We start from the raw sequence: 14,549 nt of genomic DNA on the forward strand, positions 1-14,549 counted from the left end.
AACGCTAGAAGCTGGGAAGCGCTGGGCGAGGCTCGCCCGGGCCGGAGCAGCCTCTCGGCCGGGGCTCTGCGCTACCGCGCCTGGGCGCAGAGCTGGAGCTCCGCCGCTCTGGCAGCTCGCTCGGTCCTTCCCAGTAACAGGTCCGCAACCCCTCTCTTCTCTCCGGCGTGCTGGGAACTGGGCTTCCAGGCCTGGGCACAGAGCACTTGCCCGGAGCTCTCTGCTCAGGGACTGGTTCCCCTGCGCTGGGGCTGTGCTCTCCCTAGCCCAAACGCACCGGGGAAGGCCCCAAACCACATCCACACGACTCTACGCTGGGGGAGAGCTCCAGGGAAGCCCAGTCTGGCAGGCGCTTGCTGGGCACAAACGGAGGATCCCTCTGGCTGTGGTGCTGCCTCGCCCAGCCAGGGGCGCTGGGACCCTGATTCCCTCCGCCCAGCGCTTAGTCTGGGCGGCCAAGCAAGCGCTTGGGAAGGCAGCCCTGGGCGCTCTCTTTGCCTGACAAAGAGCTCTGCTTGCGGAAGGCTTTGGCAGTTTGCACACCCCCGGCCCCTGAGCCTTCTGCAAAGAGGCCTGGCTCCTAGGTCCAAAGGGAAGGCGAGAGCGGAGCTGAGGCCAGCCAGGCACCAGTCACGTCTCCCACACTCCCGCAGCCTGCTCCTTCCCGGGCGAGAACGCTAGAAGCTGGGAAGCGCTGGGCGAGGCTCGCCCAGGCCAGAGCAGCCTCTCGGCCGGGGCTCTGCGCTACCGCGCCTGGGCGCAGAGCTGGAGCTCCGCCGCTCTGGCAGCTCGCTCGGTCCTTCCCAGTAACAGGCCCGCAACCCCTCTCTTCTCTCCGGCGTGCTGGGAACTGGGCTTCCAGGCCTGGGCACAGAGCACTTGCCCGGAGCTCTCTGCTCAGGGACTGGTTCCCCTGCGCTGGGGCTGTGCTCTCCCTAGCACAAACGCACCGGGGAAGGCCCCAAACCACATCCACACGACTCTACGCTTGGGGAGAGCTCCAGGGAAGCCCAGTCTGGCAGGCGCTTGCTGGGCACAAACGGAGGATCCCTCTGGCTGTGGTGCTGCCTCGCCCAGCCAGGGGCGCTGGGACCCTGATTCCCTCCGCCCAGCGCTTAGTCTGGGCGGCCAAGCAAGCGCTTGGGAATGCAGCCCTGGGCGCTCTCTTTGCCTGACAAAGAGCTCTGCTTGCGGGAGGCTTTGGCAGTTTGCACACCCCCGGCCCCTGAGCCTTCTGCAAAGAGGCCTGGCTCCTAGGTCCAAAGGGAAGGCGAGAGCGGAGCTGAGGCCAGCCAGGCGCCAGGCACGTCTCCCACACTCCCGCAGCCTGCTCCTTCCCGGGCGAGAACGCTAGAAGCTATGAAGCGCTGGGCAAGGCTCGCCCAGGCCAGAGCAGCCTCTCGGCCGAGGCTCTGCGCTACCGCGCCTGGGCGCAGAGCTGGAGCTCCGCCGCTCTGGCAGCTCGCTCGGTCCTTCCCAGTAACAGGCCCGCAACCCCTCTCTTCTCTCCGGCGTGCTGGGACCTGGGCTTCCAGGCCTGGGCACAGAGCACTTGCCCGGAGCTCTCTGCTCAGGGACTGGTTCCCCTGCGCTGGGGCTGTGCTCTCCCTAGCCCAAACGCACCGGGGAAACCCCCAAACCACATCCACACGACTCTACGCTGGGGGAGAGCTCCAGGGAAGCCCAGTCTGGCAGGCGCTTGCTGGGCACAAACGGAGGATCCCTCTGGCTGTGGTGCTGCCTCGCCCAGCCAGGGGCGTGGGACCCTGATTCCCTCCGCCCAACACTTAGTCTGGGCGGCCAAGCAAGCGCTTGGGAATGCAGCCCTGGGCGCTCTCTTTGCCTGACAAAGAGCTCTGCTTGCGGGAGGCTTTGGCAGTTTGCACACCCCCGGCCCCTGAGCCTTCTGCAAAGAGGCCTGGCTCCTAGGTCCAAAGGGAAGGCGAGAGCGGAGCTGAGGCCAGCCAGGCGCCAGTCACGTCTCCCACACTCCCGCAGCCTGCTCCTTCCCGGGCGAGAACGCTAGAAGCTGGGAAGCGCTGGGCGAGGCTCGCCCGGGCCGGAGCAGCCTCTCGGCCGGGGCTCTGCGCTACCGCGCCTGGGCGCAGAGCTGGAGCTCCGCCGCTCTGGCAGCTCGCTCGGTCCTTCCCAGTAACAGGTCCGCAACCCCTCTCTTCTCTCCGGCGTGCTGGGAACTGGGCTTCCAGGCCTGGGCACAGAGCACTTGCCCGGAGCTCTCTGCTCAGGGACTGGTTCCCCTGCGCTGGGGCTGTGCTCTCCCTAGCCCAAACGCACCGGGGAAGGCCCCAAACCACATCCACACGACTCTACGCTGGGGGAGAGCTCCAGGGAAGCCCAGTCTGGCAGGCGCTTGCTGGGCACAAACGGAGGATCCCTCTGGCTGTGGTGCTGCCTCGCCCAGCCAGGGGCGCTGGGACCCTGATTCCCTCCGCCCAGCGCTTAGTCTGGGCGGCCAAGCAAGCGCTTGGGAAGGCAGCCCTGGGCGCTCTCTTTGCCTGACAAAGAGCTCTGCTTGCGGAAGGCTTTGGCAGTTTGCACACCCCCGGCCCCTGAGCCTTCTGCAAAGAGGCCTGGCTCCTAGGTCCAAAGGGAAGGCGAGAGCGGAGCTGAGGCCAGCCAGGCACCAGTCACGTCTCCCACACTCCCGCAGCCTGCTCCTTCCCGGGCGAGAACGCTAGAAGCTGGGAAGCGCTGGGCGAGGCTCGCCCAGGCCAGAGCAGCCTCTCGGCCGGGGCTCTGCGCTACCGCGCCTGGGCGCAGAGCTGGAGCTCCGCCGCTCTGGCAGCTCGCTCGGTCCTTCCCAGTAACAGGCCCGCAACCCCTCTCTTCTCTCCGGCGTGCTGGGAACTGGGCTTCCAGGCCTGGGCACAGAGCACTTGCCCGGAGCTCTCTGCTCAGGGACTGGTTCCCCTGCGCTGGGGCTGTGCTCTCCCTAGCACAAACGCACCGGGGAAGGCCCCAAACCACATCCACACGACTCTACGCTTGGGGAGAGCTCCAGGGAAGCCCAGTCTGGCAGGCGCTTGCTGGGCACAAACGGAGGATCCCTCTGGCTGTGGTGCTGCCTCGCCCAGCCAGGGGCGCTGGGACCCTGATTCCCTCCGCCCAGCGCTTAGTCTGGGCGGCCAAGCAAGCGCTTGGGAATGCAGCCCTGGGCGCTCTCTTTGCCTGACAAAGAGCTCTGCTTGCGGGAGGCTTTGGCAGTTTGCACACCCCCGGCCCCTGAGCCTTCTGCAAAGAGGCCTGGCTCCTAGGTCCAAAGGGAAGGCGAGAGCGGAGCTGAGGCCAGCCAGGCGCCAGGCACGTCTCCCACACTCCCGCAGCCTGCTCCTTCCCGGGCGAGAACGCTAGAAGCTATGAAGCGCTGGGCAAGGCTCGCCCAGGCCAGAGCAGCCTCTCGGCCGAGGCTCTGCGCTACCGCGCCTGGGCGCAGAGCTGGAGCTCCGCCGCTCTGGCAGCTCGCTCGGTCCTTCCCAGTAACAGGCCCGCAACCCCTCTCTTCTCTCCGGCGTGCTGGGACCTGGGCTTCCAGGCCTGGGCACAGAGCACTTGCCCGGAGCTCTCTGCTCAGGGACTGGTTCCCCTGCGCTGGGGCTGTGCTCTCCCTAGCCCAAACGCACCGGGGAAGGCCCCAAACCACATCCACACGACTCTACGCTGGGGGAGAGCTCCAGGGAAGCCCAGTCTGGCAGGCGCTTGCTGGGCACAAACGGAGGATCCCTCTGGCTGTGGTGCTGCCTCGCCCAGCCAGGGGCGCTGGGACCCTGATTCCCTCCGCCCAGCGCTTAGTCTGGGCGGCCAAGCAAGCACTTGGGAATGCAGCCCTGGGCGCTCTCTTTGCCTGACAAAGAGCTCTGCTTGCGTGAGGCTTTGGCAGTTTGCACACCCCCGGCCCCTGAGCCTTCTGCAAAGAGGCCTGGCTCCTAGGTCCAAAGGGAAGGCCAGAGCGGAGCTGAGGCCAGCCAGGCGCCAGGCACGTCTCCCACACTCCCGCAGCCTGCTCCTTCCCGGGCGAGAACGCTAGAAGCTGGGAAGCGCTGGGCGAGGCTCGCCCAGGCCAGAGCAGCCTCTCGGCCGGGGCTCTGCGCTACCGCGCCTGGGCGCAGAGCTGGAGCTCCGCCGATCTGGCAGCTCGCTCGGTCCTTTCCAGTAACAGGTCCGCAACCCCTCTCTTCTCTCCGGCGTGCTGGGAACTGGGCTTCCAGGCCTGGGCACAGAGCACTTGCCCGGAGCTCTCTGCTCAGGGACTGGTTCCCCTGCGCTGGGGCTGTGCTCTCGCTAGCCGAAACGCACCGGGGAAGGCCCCAAACCACATCCACACGACTCTACGCTGGGGGAGAGCTCCAGGGAAGCCCAGTCTGGCAGGCGCTTGCTGGGCACAAACGGAGGATCCCTCTGGCTGTGGTGCTGCCTCGCCCAGCCAGGGGCGTGGGACCCTGATTCCCTCCGCCCAACACTTAGTCTGGGCGGCCAAGCAAGCGCTTGGGAATGCAGCCCTGGGCGCTCTCTTTGCCTGACAAAGAGCTCTGCTTGTGAGAGGCTTTGGCAGTTTACACACCCCCGGCCCCTGAGCCTTCTGCAAAGAGGCCTGGCTCCTAGGTCCAAAGGGAAGGCGAGAGCGGAGCTGAGGCCAGCCAGGCGCCAGTCACGTCTCCCACACTCCCGCAGCCTGCTCCTTCCCGGGCGAGAACGCTAGAAGCTGGGAAGCGCTGGGCGAGGCTCGCCCAGGCCAGAGCAGCCTCTCGGCCGGGGCTCTGCGCTACCGCGCCTGGGCGCCGAGCTGGAGCTCCGCCGCTCTGGCAGCTCGCTCGGTCCTTCCCAGTAACAGGCCCGCAACCCCTCTCTTCTCTCCGGCGTGCTGGGAACCGGGCTTCCAGGCCTGGGCACAGAGCACTTGCCCGGAGCTCTCTGCTCAGGGACTGCTTCCCCTGCGCTGGGGCTGTGCTCTCCCTAGCCCAAACGCACCGGGGAAGGCCCCAAACCACATCCACACGACTCTACGCTGGGGGAGAGCTCCAGGGAAGCCCAGTCTGGCAGGCGCTTGCTGGGCACAAACGGAGGATCCCTCTGGCTGTGGTGCTGCCTCGCCCAGCCAGGGGCGCTGGGACCCTGATTCCCTCCGCCCAGCGCTTAGTCTGGGCGGCCAAGCAAGCGCTTGGGAATGCAGCCCTGGGCGCTCTCTTTGCCTGACAAAGAGCTCTGCTTGCGGGAGGCTTTGGCAGTTTGCACACCCCCGGCCCCTGAGCCTTCTGCAAAGAGGCCTGGCTCCTAGGTCCAAAGGGAAGGCGAGAGCGGAGCTGAGGCCAGCCAGGCGCCAGGCACGTCTCCCACACTCCCGCAGCCTGCTCCTTCCCGGGCGAGAACGCTAGAAGCTGGGAAGCGCTGGGCGAGGCTCGCCCAGGCCAGAGCAGCCTCTCGGCCGGGGCTCTGCGCTATCGCGCCTGGGCACAGAGCTGGAGCTCCGCCGCTCTGGCAGCACGCTCGGTCCTTCCCAGTAACAGGCCCGCAACCCCTCTCTTCTCTCCGGCGTGCTGGGAACTGGGCTTCCAGGCCTAGGCACAGAGCACTTGCCCGGAGCTCTCTGCTCAAGGACTGGTTCCCCTGCGCTGGGGCTGTGCTCTCCCTAGCCCAAACGCACCGGGGAAAGCCCCAAACCACATCCACACGACTCTACGCTGGGGGAGAGCTCCAGGGAAGCCCAGTCTGGCAGGCGCTTGCTGGGCACAAACGGAGGATCCCTCTGGCTGTGGTGCTGCCTCGCCCAGCCAGGGGCGTGGGACCCTGATTCCCTCCGCCCAACACTTAGTCTGGGCGGCCAAGCAAGCGCTTGGGAATGCAGCCCTGGGCGCTCTCTTTGCCTGACAAAGAGCTCTGCTTGCGGGAGGCTTTGGCAGTTTGCACACCCCCGGCCCCTGAGCCTTCTGCAAAGAGGCCTGGCTCCTAGGTCCAAAGGGAAGGCGAGAGCGGAGCTGAGGCCAGCCAGGCGCCAGGCACGTCTCCCACACTCCCGCAGCCTGCTCCTTCCCGGGCGAGAACGCTAGAAGCTGGGAAGCGCTGGGCGAGGCTCGCCCAGGCCAGAGCAGCCTCTCGGCCGGGGCTCTGCGCTACCGCGCCTGGGCGCAGAGCTGGAGCTCCGCCGCTCTGGCAGCTCGCTCGGTCCTTCCCAGTAACAGGCCCGCAACCCCTCTCTTCTCTCCGGCGTGCTGGGACCTGGGCTTCCAGGCCTGGGCACAGAGCACTTGCCCGGAGCTCTCTGCTCAGGGACTGGTTCCCCTGCGCTGGGGCTGTGCTCTCCCTAGCCCAAACGCACCGGGGAAGGCCCCAAACCACATCCACACGACTCTACGCTGGGGGAGAGCTCCAGGGAAGCCCAGTCTGGCAGGCGCTTGCTGGGCACAAACGGAGGATCCCTCTGGCTGCGGTGCTGCCTCGCCCAGCCAGGGGCGCTGGGACCCTGATTCCCTCCGCCCAGCGCTTAGTCTGGGCGGCCAAGCAAGCGCTTGGGAATGCAGCCCTGGGCGCTCTCTTTGCCTGACAAAGAGCTCTGCTTGCGGGAGGCTTTGGCAGTTTGCACACCCCCGGCCCCTGAGCCTTCTGCAAAGAGGCCTGGCTCCTAGGTCCAAAGGGAAGGCGAGAGCGGAGCTGAGGCCAGCCAGGCGCCAGGCACGTCTCCCACACTCCCGCAGCCTGCTCCTTCCCGGGCGAGAACGCTAGAAGCTGGGAAGCGCTGGGCGAGGCTCGCCCAGGCCAGAGCAGCCTCTCGGCCGGGGCTCTGCGCTACCGCGCCTGGGCGCAGAGCTGGAGCTCCGCCGATCTGGCAGCTCGCTCGGTCCTTTCCAGTAACAGGTCCGCAACCCCTCTCTTCTCTCCGGCGTGCTGGGAACTGGGCTTCCAGGCCTGGGCACAGAGCACTTGCCCGGAGCTCTCTGCTCAGGGACTGGTTCCCCTGCGCTGGGGCTGTGCTCTCGCTAGCCCAAACGCACCGGGGAAGTCCCCAAACCACATCCACACGACTCTACGCTGGGGGAGAGCTCCAGGGAAGCCCAGTCTGGCAGGCGCTTGCTGGGCACAAACGGAGGATCCCTCTGGCTGTGGTGCTGCCTCGCCCAGCCAGGGGCGTGGGACCCTGATTCCCTCCGCCCAACACTTAGTCTGGGCGGCCAAGCAAGCGCTTGGGAATGCAGCCCTGGGCGCTCTCTTTGCCTGACAAAGAGCTCTGCTTGTGAGAGGCTTTGGCAGTTTACACACCCCCGGCCCCTGAGCCTTCTGCAAAGAGGCCTGGCTCCTAGGTCCAAAGGGAAGGCGAGAGCGGAGCTGAGGCCAGCCAGGCGCCAGGCACGTCTCCCACACTCCCGCAGCCTGCTCCTTCCCGGGCGAGAACGCTAGAAGCTGGGAAGCGCTGGGCGAGGCTCGCCCAGGCCAGAGCAGCCTCTCGGCCGGGGCTCTGCGCTACCGCGCCTGGGCGCAGAGCTGGAGCTCCGCCGCTCTGGCAGCTCGCTCGGTCCTTCCCAGTAACAGGCCCGCAACCCCTCTCTTCTCTCCGGCGTGCTGGGACCTGGGCTTCCAGGCCTGGGCACAGAGCACTTGCCCGGAGCTCTCTGCTCAGGGACTGCTTCCCCTGCGCTGGGGCTGTGCTCTCCCTAGCCCAAACGCACCGGGGAAGGCCCCAAACCACATCCACACGACTCTACGCTGGGGGAGAGCTCCAGGGAAGCCCAGTCTGGCAGGCGCTTGCTGGGCACAAACGGAGGATCCCTCTGGCTGCGGTGCTGCCTCGCCCAGCCAGGGGCGCTGGGACCCTGATTCCCTCCGCCCAGCGCTTAGTCTGGGCGGCCAAGCAAGCGCTTGGGAATGCAGCCCTGGGCGCTCTCTTTGCCTGACAAAGAGCTCTGCTTGCGGGAGGCTTTGGCAGTTTGCACACCCCCGGCCCCTGAGCCTTCTGCAAAGAGGCCTGGCTCCTAGGTCCAAAGGGAAGGCGAGAGCGGAGCTGAGGCCAGCCAGGCGCCAGGCACGTCTCCCACACTCCCGCAGCCTGCTCCTTCCCGGGCGAGAACGCTAGAAGCTGGGAAGCGCTGGGCGAGGCTCGCCCAGGCCAGAGCAGCCTCTCGGCCGGGGCTCTGCGCTACCGCGCCTGGGCGCAGAGCTGGAGCTCCGCCGATCTGGCAGCTCGCTCGGTCCTTTCCAGTAACAGGTCCGCAACCCCTCTCTTCTCTCCGGCGTGCTGGGAACTGGGCTTCCAGGCCTGGGCACAGAGCACTTGCCCGGAGCTCTCTGCTCAGGGACTGGTTCCCCTGCGCTGGGGCTGTGCTCTCGCTAGCCCAAACGCACCGGGGAAGGCCCCAAACCACATCCACACGACTCTACGCTGGCGGAGAGCTCCAGGGAAGCCCAGTCTGGCAGGCGCTTGCTGGGCACAAACGGAGGATCCCTCTGGCTGTGGTGCTGCCTCGCCCAGCCAGGGGCGCTGGGACCCTGATTCCCTCCGCCCAGCGCTTAGTCTGGGCGGCCAAGCAAGCACTTGGGAATGCAGCCCTGGGCGCTCTCTTTGCCTGACAAAGAGCTCTGCTTGCGTGAGGCTTTGGCAGTTTGCACACCCCCGGCCCCTGAGCCTTCTGCAAAGAGGCCTGGCTCCTAGGTCCAAAGGGAAGGCGAGAGCGGAGCTGAGGCCAGCCAGGCGCCAGGCACGTCTCCCACACTCCCGCAGCCTGCTCCTTCCCGGGCGAGAACGCTAGAAGCTGGGAAGCGCTGGGCGAGGCTCGCCCAGGCCAGAGCAGCCTCTCGGCCGGGGCTCTGCGCTACCGCGCCTGGGCGCAGAGCTGGAGCTCCGCCGATCTGGCAGCTCGCTCGGTCCTTTCCAGTAACAGGTCCGCAACCCCTCTCTTCTCTCCGGCGTGCTGGGAACTGGGCTTCCAGGCCTGGGCACAGAGCACTTGCCCGGAGCTCTCTGCTCAGGGACTGGTTCCCCTGCGCTGGGGCTGTGCTCTCGCTAGCCCAAACGCACCGGGGAAGGCCCCAAACCACATCCACACGACTCTACGCTGGGGGAGAGCTCCAGGGAAGCCCAGTCTGGCAGGCGCTTGCTGGGCACAAACGGAGGATCCCTCTGGCTGTGGTGCTGCCTCGCCCAGCCAGGGGCGTGGGACCCTGATTCCCTCCGCCCAACACTTAGTCTGGGCGGCCAAGCAAGCGCTTGGGAATGCAGCCCTGGGCGCTCTCTTTGCCTGACAAAGAGCTCTGCTTGTGAGAGGCTTTGGCAGTTTACACACCCCCGGCCCCTGAGCCTTCTGCAAAGAGGCCTGGCTCCTAGGTCCAAAGGGAAGGCGAGAGCGGAGCTGAGGCCAGCCAGGCGCCAGTCACGTCTCCCACACTCCCGCAGCCTGCTCCTTCCCGGGCGAGAACGCTAGAAGCTGGGAAGCGCTGGGCGAGGCTCGCCCAGGCCAGAGCAGCCTCTCGGCCGGGGCTCTGCGCTACCGCGCCTGGGCGCAGAGCTGGAGCTCCGCCGCTCTGGCAGCTCGCTCGGTCCTTCCCAGTAACAGGCCCGCAACCCCTCTCTTCTCTCCGGCGTGCTGGGACCTGGGCTTCCAGGCCTGGGCACAGAGCACTTGCCCGGAGCTCTCTGCTCAGGGACTGCTTCCCCTGCGCTGGGGCTGTGCTCTCCCTAGCCCAAACGCACCGGGGAAGGCCCCAAACCACATCCACACGACTCTACGCTGGGGGAGAGCTCCAGGGAAGCCCAGTCTGGCAGGCGCTTGCTGGGCACAAACGGAGGATCCCTCTGGCTGCGGTGCTGCCTCGCCCAGCCAGGGGCGCTGGGACCCTGATTCCCTCCGCCCAGCGCTTAGTCTGGGCGGCCAAGCAAGCGCTTGGGAATGCAGCCCTGGGCGCTCTCTTTGCCTGACAAAGAGCTCTGCTTGCGGGAGGCTTTGGCAGTTTGCACACCCCCGGCCCCTGAGCCTTCTGCAAAGAGGCCTGGCTCCTAGGTCCAAAGGGAAGGCGAGAGCGGAGCTGAGGCCAGCCAGGCGCCAGGCACGTCTCCCACACTCCCGCAGCCTGCTCCTTCCCGGGCGAGAACGCTAGAAGCTGGGAAGCGCTGGGCGAGGCTCGCCCAGGCCAGAGCAGCCTCTCGGCCGGGGCTCTGCGCTACCGCGCCTGGGCGCAGAGCTGGAGCTCCGCCGATCTGGCAGCTCGCTCGGTCCTTTCCAGTAACAGGTCCGCAACCCCTCTCTTCTCTCCGGCGTGCTGGGAACTGGGCTTCCAGGCCTGGGCACAGAGCACTTGCCCGGAGCTCTCTGCTCAGGGACTGGTTCCCCTGCGCTGGGGCTGTGCTCTCGCTAGCCCAAACGCACCGGGGAAGGCCCCAAACCACATCCACACGACTCTACGCTGGCGGAGAGCTCCAGGGAAGCCCAGTCTGGCAGGCGCTTGCTGGGCACAAACGGAGGATCCCTCTGGCTGTGGTGCTGCCTCGCCCAGCCAGGGGCGCTGGGACCCTGATTCCCTCCGCCCAGCGCTTAGTCTGGGCGGCCAAGCAAGCACTTGGGAATGCAGCCCTGGGCGCTCTCTTTGCCTGACAAAGAGCTCTGCTTGCGTGAGGCTTTGGCAGTTTGCACACCCCCGGCCCCTGAGCCTTCTGCAAAGAGGCCTGGCTCCTAGGTCCAAAGGGAAGGCGAGAGCGGAGCTGAGGCCAGCCAGGCGCCAGGCACGTCTCCCACACTCCCGCAGCCTGCTCCTTCCCGGGCGAGAACGCTAGAAGCTGGGAAGCGCTGGGCGAGGCTCGCCCAGGCCAGAGCAGCCTCTCGGCCGGGGCTCTGCGCTACCGCGCCTGGGCGCAGAGCTGGAGCTCCGCCGATCTGGCAGCTCGCTCGGTCCTTTCCAGTAACAGGTCCGCAACCCCTCTCTTCTCTCCGGCGTGCTGGGAACTGGGCTTCCAGGCCTGGGCACAGAGCACTTGCCCGGAGCTCTCTGCTCAGGGACTGGTTCCCCTGCGCTGGGGCTGTGCTCTCGCTAGCCCAAACGCACCGGGGAAGGCCCCAAACCACATCCACACGACTCTACGCTGGGGGAGAGCTCCAGGGAAGCCCAGTCTGGCAGGCGCTTGCTGGGCACAAACGGAGGATCCCTCTGGCTGTGGTGCTGCCTCGCCCAGCCAGGGGCGTGGGACCCTGATTCCCTCCGCCCAACACTTAGTCTGGGCGGCCAAGCAAGCGCTTGGGAATGCAGCCCTGGGCGCTCTCTTTGCCTGACAAAGAGCTCTGCTTGTGAGAGGCTTTGGCAGTTTACACACCCCCGGCCCCTGAGCCTTCTGCAAAGAGGCCTGGCTCCTAGGTCCAAAGGGAAGGCGAGAGCGGAGCTGAGGCCAGCCAGGCGCCAGTCACGTCTCCCACACTCCCGCAGCCTGCTCCTTCCCGGGCGAGAACGCTAGAAGCTGGGAAGCGCTGGGCGAGGCTCGCCCAGGCCAGAGCAGCCTCTCGGCCGGGGCTCTGCGCTACCGCGCCTGGGCGCAGAGCTGGAGCTCCGCCGCTCTGGCAGCTCGCTCGGTCCTTCCCAGTAACAGGCCCGCAACCCCTCTCTTCTCTCCGGCGTGCTGGGAACTGGGCTTCCAGGCCTGGGCACAGAGCACTTGCCCGGAGCTCTCTGCTCAGGGACTGGTTCCCCTGCGCTGGGGCTGTGCTCTCCCTAGCCCAAACGCACCGGGGAAGGCCCCAAACCACATCCACACGACTCTACGCTGGGGGAGAGCTCCAGGGAAGCCCAGTCTGGCAGGCGCTTGCTGGGCACAAACGGAGGATCCCTCTGGCTGTGGTGCTGCCTCGCCCAGCCAGGGGCGCTGGGACCCTGATTCCCTCCGCCCAGCGCTTAGACTGGGCGGCCAAGCAAGCACTTGGGAATGCAGCCCTGGGCGCTCTCTTTGCCTGACAAAGAGCTCTGCTTGCGGGAGGCTTTGGCAGTTTGCACACCCCCGGCCCCTGAGCCTTCTGCAAAGAGGCCTGGCTCCTAGGTCCAAAGGGAAGGCGAGAGCGGAGCTGAGGCCAGCCAGGCGCCAGGCACGTCTCCCACACTCCCGCAGCCTGCTCCTTCCCGGGCGAGAACGCTAGAAGCTGGGAAGCGCTGGGCGAGGCTCGCCCAGGCCAGAGCAGCCTCTCGGCCGGGGCTCTGCGCTACCGCGCCTGGGCGCAGAGCTGGAGCTCCGCCGATCTGGCACCTCGCTCGGTCCTTTCCAGTAACAGGTCCGCAACCCCTCTCTTCTCTCCGGCGTGCTGGGAACTGGGCTTCCAGGCCTGGGCACAGAGCACTTGCCCGGAGCTCTCTGCTCAGGGACTGGTTCCCCTGCGCTGGGGCTGTGCTCTCGCTAGCCCAAACGCACCGGGGAAGTCCCCAAACCACATCCACACGACTCTACGCTGGGGGAGAGCTCCAGGGAAGCCCAGTCTGGCAGGCGCTTGCTGGGCACAAACGGAGGATCCCTCTGGCTGTGGTGCTGCCTCGCCCAGCCAGGGGCGTGGGACCCTGATTCCCTCCGCCCAACACTTAGTCTGGGCGGCCAAGCAAGCGCTTGGGAATGCAGCCCTGGGCGCTCTCTTTGCCTGACAAAGAGCTCTGCTTGTGAGAGGCTTTGGCAGTTTACACACCCCCGGCCCCTGAGCCTTCTGCAAAGAGGCCTGGCTCCTAGGTCCAAAGGGAAGGCGAGAGCGGAGCTGAGGCCAGCCAGGCGCCAGTCACGTCTCCCACACTCCCGCATCCTGCTCCTTCCCGGGCGAGAACGCTAGAAGCTGGGAAGCGCTGGGCGAGGCTCGCCCAGGCCAGAGCAGCCTCTCGGCCGGGGCTCTGCGCTACCGCGCCTGGGCGCAGAGCTGGAGCTCCGCCGCTCTGGCAGCTCGCTCGGTCCTTCCCAGTAACAGGCCCGCAACCCCTCTCTTCTCTCCGGCGTGCTGGGAACTGGGCTTCCAGGCCTGGGCACAGAGCACTTGCCCGGAGCTCTCTGCTCAGGGACTGCTTCCCCTGCGCTGGGGCTGTGCTCTCCCTAGCCCAAACGCACCGGGGAAGGCCCCAAACCACATCCACACGACTCTACGCTGGGGGAGAGCTCCAGGGAAGCCCAGTCTGGCAGGCGCTTGCTGGGCACAAACGGAGGATCCCTCTGGCTGTGGTGCTGCCTCGCCCAGCCAGGGGCGCTGGGACCCTGATTCCCTCCGCCCAGCGCTTAGTCTGGGCGGCCAAGCAAGCGCTTGGGAATGCAGCCCTGGGCGCTCTCTTTGCCTGACAAAGAGCTCTGCTTGCGGGAGGCTTTGGCAGTTTGCACACCCCCGGCCCCTGAGCCTTCTGCAAAGAGGCCTGGCTCCTAGGTCCAAAGGGAAGGCGAGAGCGGAGCTGAGGCCAGCCAGGCGCCAGGCACGTCTCCCACACTCCCGCAGCCTGCTCCTTCCCGGGCGAGAACGCTAGAAGCTGGGAAGCGCTGGGCGAGGCTCGCCCAGGCCAGAGCAGCCTCTCGGCCGGGGCTCTGCGCTATCGCGCCTGGGCACAGAGCTGGAGCTCCGCCGCTCTGGCAGCTCGCTCGGTCCTTCCCAGTAACAGGCCCGCAACCCCTCTCTTCTCTCCGGCGTGCTGGGAACTGGGCTTCCAGGCCTAGGCACAGAGCACTTGCCCGGAGCTCTCTGCTCAAGGACTGGTTCCCCTGCGCTGGGGCTGTGCTCTCCCTAGCCCAAACGCACCGGGGAAAGCCCCAAACCACATCCACACGACTCTACGCTGGGGGAGAGCTCCAGGGAAGCCCAGTCTGGCAGGCGCTTGCTGGGCACAAACGGAGGATCCCTCTGGCTGTGGTGCTGCCTCGCCCAGCCAGGGGCGTGGGACCCTGATTCCCTCCGCCCAACACTTAGTCTGGGCGGCCAAGCAAGCGCTTGGGAATGCAGCCCTGGGCGCTCTCTTTGCCTGACAAAGAGCTCTGCTTGCGGGAGGCTTTGGCAGTTTGCACACCCCCGGCCCCTGAGCCTTCTGCAAAGAGGCCTGGCTCCTAGGTCCAAAGGGAAGGCGAGAGCGGAGCTGAGGCCAGCCAGGCGCCAGGCACGTCTCCCACACTCCCGCAGCCTGCTCCTTCCCGGGCGAGAACGCTAGAAGCTGGGAAGCGCTGGGCGAGGCTCGCCCAGGCCAGAGCAGCCTCTCGGCCGGGGCTCTGCGCTACCGCGCCTGGGCGCAGAGCTGGAGCTCCGCCGCTCTGGCAGCTCGCTCGGTCCTTCCCAGTAACAGGCCCGCAACCCCTCTCTTCTCTCCGGCGTGCTGGGACCTGGGCTTCCAGGCCTGGGCACAGAGCACTTGCCCGGAGCTCTCTGCTCAGGGACTGGTTCCCCTGCGCTGGGGCTGTGCTCTCCCTAGCCCAAACGCACCGGGGAAGGCCCCAAACCACATCCACACGACTCTACGCTGGGGGAGAGCTCCAGGGAAGCCCAGTCTGGCAGGCGCTTGCTGGGCACAAACGGAGGATCCCTCTGGCTGTGGTGCTGCCTCGCCCAGCCAGGGGCGCTGGGACCCTG

The sequence above is a fragment of the Bubalus kerabau genome, unplaced genomic scaffold, assembly GCF_029407905.1.
Source record: "Bubalus kerabau isolate K-KA32 ecotype Philippines breed swamp buffalo unplaced genomic scaffold, PCC_UOA_SB_1v2 scaffold_77, whole genome shotgun sequence".
In the NCBI taxonomy this organism is placed as follows: Eukaryota; Metazoa; Chordata; class Mammalia; order Artiodactyla; family Bovidae; genus Bubalus; species Bubalus kerabau.